The following is a 6,000-nucleotide window of genomic DNA, read 5'->3' as shown; positions in this document are numbered from 1 at the left end:
TAAACACGACCCCCAAATGCCTCTGCTCCCCTTCTGTCCTCACTCTGAGCCAGGCTCCTCTGTCCTCGGAGGCGCTCCTTGCAGGACCTTTTAGAGGCATTTGCGCTTCCTATCCCGTTGTAGTCTTAGCGAAAGCTCCTGACTCGTGAAATTCTCAGCCTCTGGCCTGGACAGTGTGACAGAGGACAGGGCCGGGGAGAGGGGAGGATAAAGGGCCCCCAAGCTCTGCCCGCAGTGTTTTCTGCCTCCGTGTGGGCCGGCACTGCCTGGGGGTGCGCTCAGAAGGCCTGTCTGCTCCTGGAACTCGGAAAAGGCCAGATCCTACAAGTGGACAAATTCTTCAGGATTCTCGATACTTGGAGCTGTGCAGCAGAGACTACGCAGCCATCAGTGGCTCAAACGATAAAGTCATGGCTCTATTTTAGCAAGGAGTCAGGCACTGGGAAGTTGCAGGGTTGGGACCCGGGTTCAACAATGTCATGAAGGACCCATGCCTTTCCCGTCTGCGGAGTTGGGGGCGTCTTCTCCTGTGCTTGCAAAATGGCCACCAACAGCTTAGCGCATCACACGCGGAAAACACAGCATCCTGACCAGGAAGGAGGGGCGCAGCGTGCCCAAGCTCCTCTCTCTCGCTTCTCTCTCTCTCCCACTCACCCCTCCCCACCCGCCTTCCTCCCCTTAGCAAACTTCCCCTTAATTCTCATTGGCCAGAACTGAGCCCCATACCAATTTTAGACCAATCGCTGGCAAAGCCAGTACTGATTAACAAGACAGCTTTAGGAACTGTGGTAGTTGCAAATCTAGAACTATCGTGGACCTGAGGGGTAGAAGCCACATTCTGAGACCTCACCTGTCACAGCTGACACAAAGTTGGGGTTCTGTTAATGAGGAAGAAGGGAGATGGCTGCCGGACCACCTGTCCAGTGCCTGTCATAAGCACGTAGCCCTCAGGTCATCGTCTTGGCCTCGGTCATGCTTCTTGAAATTTCTCATGCCTCATCCAGAGCCCTTTGCTGCTTGGGGAGAGCTGTTGTTTGCTAAATACTTTGGGTTCTTCTACTTGTTTCCATCAACTCTAGCCCCCCCCCCACCACCACCTTCTTAACCTCCCTACACGATAGGATAAAGCATAGAAACAGACAGGGTGAGACAAGCCCCAGTCTAGGAGAAAATTTTAAGAAACAAGCCACAGAGCATGAGGATTACACAATCCAGACTGCCGGTTAAAAGACAAGCCCACTAGATTAATATAGAGAGATGTGTGCTGTTTATCAGCACGTGGACGTGAAGGAGGAACCATAAAAGGATGAAAAAGTCCTTGTCAGGCAGATGGTAACCAGAAGCAAGCTGTGGGGATGTCGGCTAAAATAGACTTGAGGACAAGAAGTAGTATTAGGGATGAAAAGGCTGACTACGGGAGGATAAAAGATGAAATTCATCAAGATGAGATTTCCATTTTAACCACGGATGTACCCAATAGGATCGCTTCAGCATATGGAAAGGAAGCATGATGAGAACCAGGGGGACGACAGTCTTCACTACAGGAGACATGAACACACGTCTTGACTACTGCTAAGTCAAGGGGCCCAACAGCAGCTCATCAAGGACAGAAGATCCAAATGACACAATCAACAACCTTTGCCTAATGGGCACATACACAGGCCTATGTAACACTTCGAGTGGCTTCTCTGAGTACACTTGGAGCATTAAAACAGTGATTATACACCAAGCCATAAAGAAGGAACTAGTGAAATATAATATGCAGACCACGATCTCTGACCTTTTAAAAGGTAAATGATGCAAGTACATTTGGAAATGTTTAAATTGCTAAATAACTCCCAAGTGAAAGACGTCAACGAAACCTTTAAAATCTCCAGAAGTCAATGAAAATGGAACTATTGCATACCAAAGCTTGTGAGATATGAAAAACCCAGGGCTTTGAAGGAATTTTATAACTTTAAATGCTTATGTTAGAAAAGATGAGAGCCTCCACAGTAAGGAGCAACGTTTCCCTTTTCAGAAATTAGACAAAGAACAAAGACAATAAAAATAAGCTCAGATTACTAAAGATGAAAGAGAGATCCATGAAGCCAAAAGTCACCTTTTTAGTTCCAAGATGGAAAGGGGGACGGGACTACAGGAAATCTGGATGTTTAAAAAAAAAAAAAATAAAAGATAATAAAAGGAGAACAGCAAATTCATCAACGCGCTGCGATCCTGCGGTGGAGACGAGAAGAGGGGCTGGCGACGCCCGCTGGGGGCTGGTCCTGGAGGCCGAGCTTATGGGGGCTCCCCAGGTCTGGGCACAAGAGGGTGTCTTCTGAGGGATTCGGAATGAATGAACCCCTGAGGTGCAACCACGTGGGTAAATCTTACCATCTTAGCAATACAGCAGGATGTCCAAACACCCTGCCAAAGGGAGGACGCCCTTCTTATAAAATGAGAAAATTCTAGGTGTATACTTTCTAGGAACACACCCAAATGCAAGAGAGAGAAAAGCAAGGGGGGGACAAAGTGTGTAGGCCGGAGACGGCGACAGGATGCGTGGAGACCACCTGGCCCCGCGGAAGTTATCGTCAGGGTCCCGGCTTTTTGTTCGGGGGAGCGGGTTTGCATGCGCTTATTATTAAGAATAGCTAACTGAATAGGTAAATCAAAGCAGGTCATGCTGACCCGATGAGGAATGAGGAACATAGGCTGAGGGCAGAGAAAAAAGAGCGAGAAAAGGGAGCAAGCATCAGTCAACACCGGGACCCCCCCTCCCCCCCGTGGAGCCAGGGCAGCCGCACGGGGCTCAGGGGCTGGGCTGCTGCGGCGGGGTGGCTACCCGCCCCCCACCACTTGGTGCCTCCGCCTCCCTGGCCCTACAGAGGGGATGTGGCAGGTGAGCTGCTGGTGGAGCTCGGCCACCGCTCGGCCCAGCTTTCCCTTCTTACCGGAACCATTGCTGTTCCGGATTCTATTCTGACCCTGCCTGATACAAAACTAACTGCCGGAGACCAGGCTCCCTGAGATGGCGGGGCGGGGCCTCAGAGAGCTGCGAGAAATCTTGGGGGGGGGGGGGTTCCTCGCAGGCAAGAGCCCCGCTCACAGCTGTGGGCCACTGGCCAGGCCAGGCCGAGGCTCAGAGGACGGCACTCTGGACGCCTGCCTCCTGCCCCTCCGAGGGGAGGTCGGGCACTGAGGGGACAGTTGGTAGGGACCAGATGACTTCCTCAATGGGGTGCAGAGGTGGGAGCGGGAGCCCCGGGGAGAATCCAGACGAGGCTGCAGGACGCAGGCCCGGCCTGCTGAGAGCAGGACAAGAGGGACAGAGGTCACTGCCGGGACGTGGGTGGGTGGGAGCGCGCAGGGGTGAAGAGGCTGGACCTCCGGGCGAGGGTCTGGGCTCAGATCTCTGCTCTAACCCCGGGGCTGCTGGGGGAGCCGTGCACAGTGCTCAACCCCAACAGGCCAGTCTCCTTGACACACATTGCACGGAGGCTGGGAGTCAGGCCGCAGAAGGCAGCAGGGTGCCCAGGCCAGGGCTCGGGAGGGAAAGGCTTGAACCGAGACGTAGAAGGGTTGCAGGAGACTGCCAGGGGCCCTGGGGGGAGACAGACCCTGAAGGCAGGGGCACGTGCCCTGCAACCTGAGTGGCCCCCGGTGCTGTGTTGTGACCGAGCAGAGAGAGGGAGGGAGAAAGGGGGAGAGAGAAGGTAGCCGTGAGGCCAGAGGGCCCACAGGGGCAGGTCACGCAGGGCTTCAGCCGTCCCTGGATGGACCTGGCCTTTGTCTCTGAAACTGGGAGCCATTCTGGAGTCCCGCGAATATAACTTATGTTTTAAAGAAGGTCAGCCCAGGTTGTGGGGACGGGGTGGCGAGAGAAGCAGGGAAACCTGGTCAGGGGTGAATGCCGTCACAGATGGGCAGAGAGGGCGGTAGCTTGGCCCGGGGCGGCGGCACGGTGACAGGGTCGGATTCCGGAGGCAGGTCAGAGAGAGAGCCAAGCTGATTTGCTGGCAGACGAGGTGGGCAGGGAGAGCAGCGGGGGGTGCGGGGAGGCGCGAGGGGTTTAGCGGGAGCAGCTGGAAGGACAGCGCGGGTCCGGCGGATGGCAGGGGTGGCCGCGGGGGGCATGCTGAATGTGACAGGATTCTGGGCCATCCAGTGCTAGCGGTTCTGGTCTTCGGGACGGTGGGGAGGGGCTGCTGAGAAGGTAAAGCGGGGTCATGGTTGTGGGGTCCTAAGGCCCATGGCAGCCATGTGGGAAGCCCAAGGTGTCCTCGGAGCCGCCGAGCGTGGCCACAGCATCCTGGGAGGGGGACCGTCCGCACGCTCGTGGGGAGGAATTCTGTTCGCCGCTGGTCCCTCCCAAGAAGCACCCTCTCCACTCCCAAAGGCCAATGCGGTCCTGGCTGCTGACCAGGACTGGGACCCACGTCAAGGCCACTCAGCCTCCCAGCACCCCAGCTTGCTGGGTCCCCGCTGGCGGGGAGAGGAGCTGTGCGCCCGGGGCCTACCGCAGATGCCGGTACACCTCCCACCAGCGTCGAGGCCCTGCCCCTCTGGGATCTGCCCGCGCACACCGCCAGCGCAGCGCACCACCATGCTTTTCGGATCGCAGATGGCCCAGGCTGCTCGGAAGGGCCGCCGTAGCGCGGACTGACGGAGCACACGGCGGCCGGCGAGTCTTGACTGCGCGAGCCAAGGGAATGAGGGATGCTAAATGTAATCGACCCTGGCGGGGCCAACAGTGTCAAACCCCAGGGCATACACAGACAGCCCAAGGGCAGGTGCTGGGTCAGGAAGCCGGGGCCGCGGAGGTCCAGAGCCCTGCCAAGCTGGGGCCCCCTTCCAGGACTGGGAGTGCCCCCTTAGCATGCCCAGAGGCACTGTCCCTTTTCCAGGCAGGTCACTGATGACCCACGGGCTGTTTCCTCCCACACAGACCCTGGCAAAGCAAAGCAGCATATGTGCCAACTCCCTGGGAGTGACCAAGAGACGGCTCAGCCACGGAGGCCGTTCTCCCGAGGACCACTGCCTCCTCTTCCTCCCCAGGGACCTCCTGGGGGCTCATCCTCTGTGCCCTGCGCCACTCCTCCCTCTCAGAGCATCCTCTTTCCTCAGAAAGTGACCCAAGGGTCACCAGCTCCCAAACTCTGGCCAGTTAAAGTCTGCCATCTGCCCTAAGTCTTCCGAAATTAGACAACCACCTGTTCCCTTGGCCGTTAAAACTCAGCAACTATTGCATGAGCTGCAGAGCTTTCAAAAGTCAAAATTAAAACTTCGTTTCTCGGGCACCTGGGTGGCTCAGTTTTTAAAGCCTCTGCCTTTGGCTTGGGTCATGATCCTAGGGTCCTGGGATCAAGCCCCATATTGGGCTCTCTGCTCTGCAGGGAATCTGCTTCCGCCCCTCTCTCTGCCTCTCTGTCTACTTGTGATCTCTGTCTGTCAAATAAGTAAGTAAAATCTTTAAAAACAACAAAAAAAACTTCGTTTCCAAATGGCCCTCTCTGTACATGCCCTGCGAAGATGTTCTTAACTCGGGATGTTGAGAGTGACTTTCATGACGAAGAACATAAGCAGTCCTGGCGGCTCATTTGTTCTTCACCGCCAGCCCCAGAGGAGAGGCCTTCCTGCCTCCAGCTCGTAGGAAGGAAACTGAGGCTTGGCAGGGCGCCGAAGCTCCAGATTCCAGAGCCTGTCGAGAAGCAGCAGAACCGAGAGTCAAAGTCAGGCCTTGCTCTTTAAAACACTCTACCTTCTCCTCAACCTTCCCCCGCTTCTTCTTACAGACCGCGTGCCCCGCGGAAGCCCACCGGCGAGGTGGGGCGACAGGGAAGCATTCACACAGCACCCGGCGGAGCCCCTCAGCTCAGCTGGCTTTTCTGAATTTAATGGGGTCCTGACAATTTGCCCAGTCACTGCCCCGCCAGGGCCAGGCCTCCGTGGGGCTCGTGGCCTCCTTGGCCTGGCTCCAGGAGAGAAGACAGCTGGACCCCAGCCGCCCGCCCCCAG

Source organism: Mustela putorius, unplaced genomic scaffold (assembly GCF_011764305.1).
Source record: "Mustela putorius furo isolate JIRA1106 unplaced genomic scaffold, ASM1176430v1.1 tig00003836_pilon_pilon_pilon, whole genome shotgun sequence".
In the NCBI taxonomy this organism is placed as follows: domain Eukaryota; kingdom Metazoa; phylum Chordata; class Mammalia; order Carnivora; family Mustelidae; genus Mustela; species Mustela putorius.
This window is presented reverse-complemented; position numbering follows the sequence as displayed.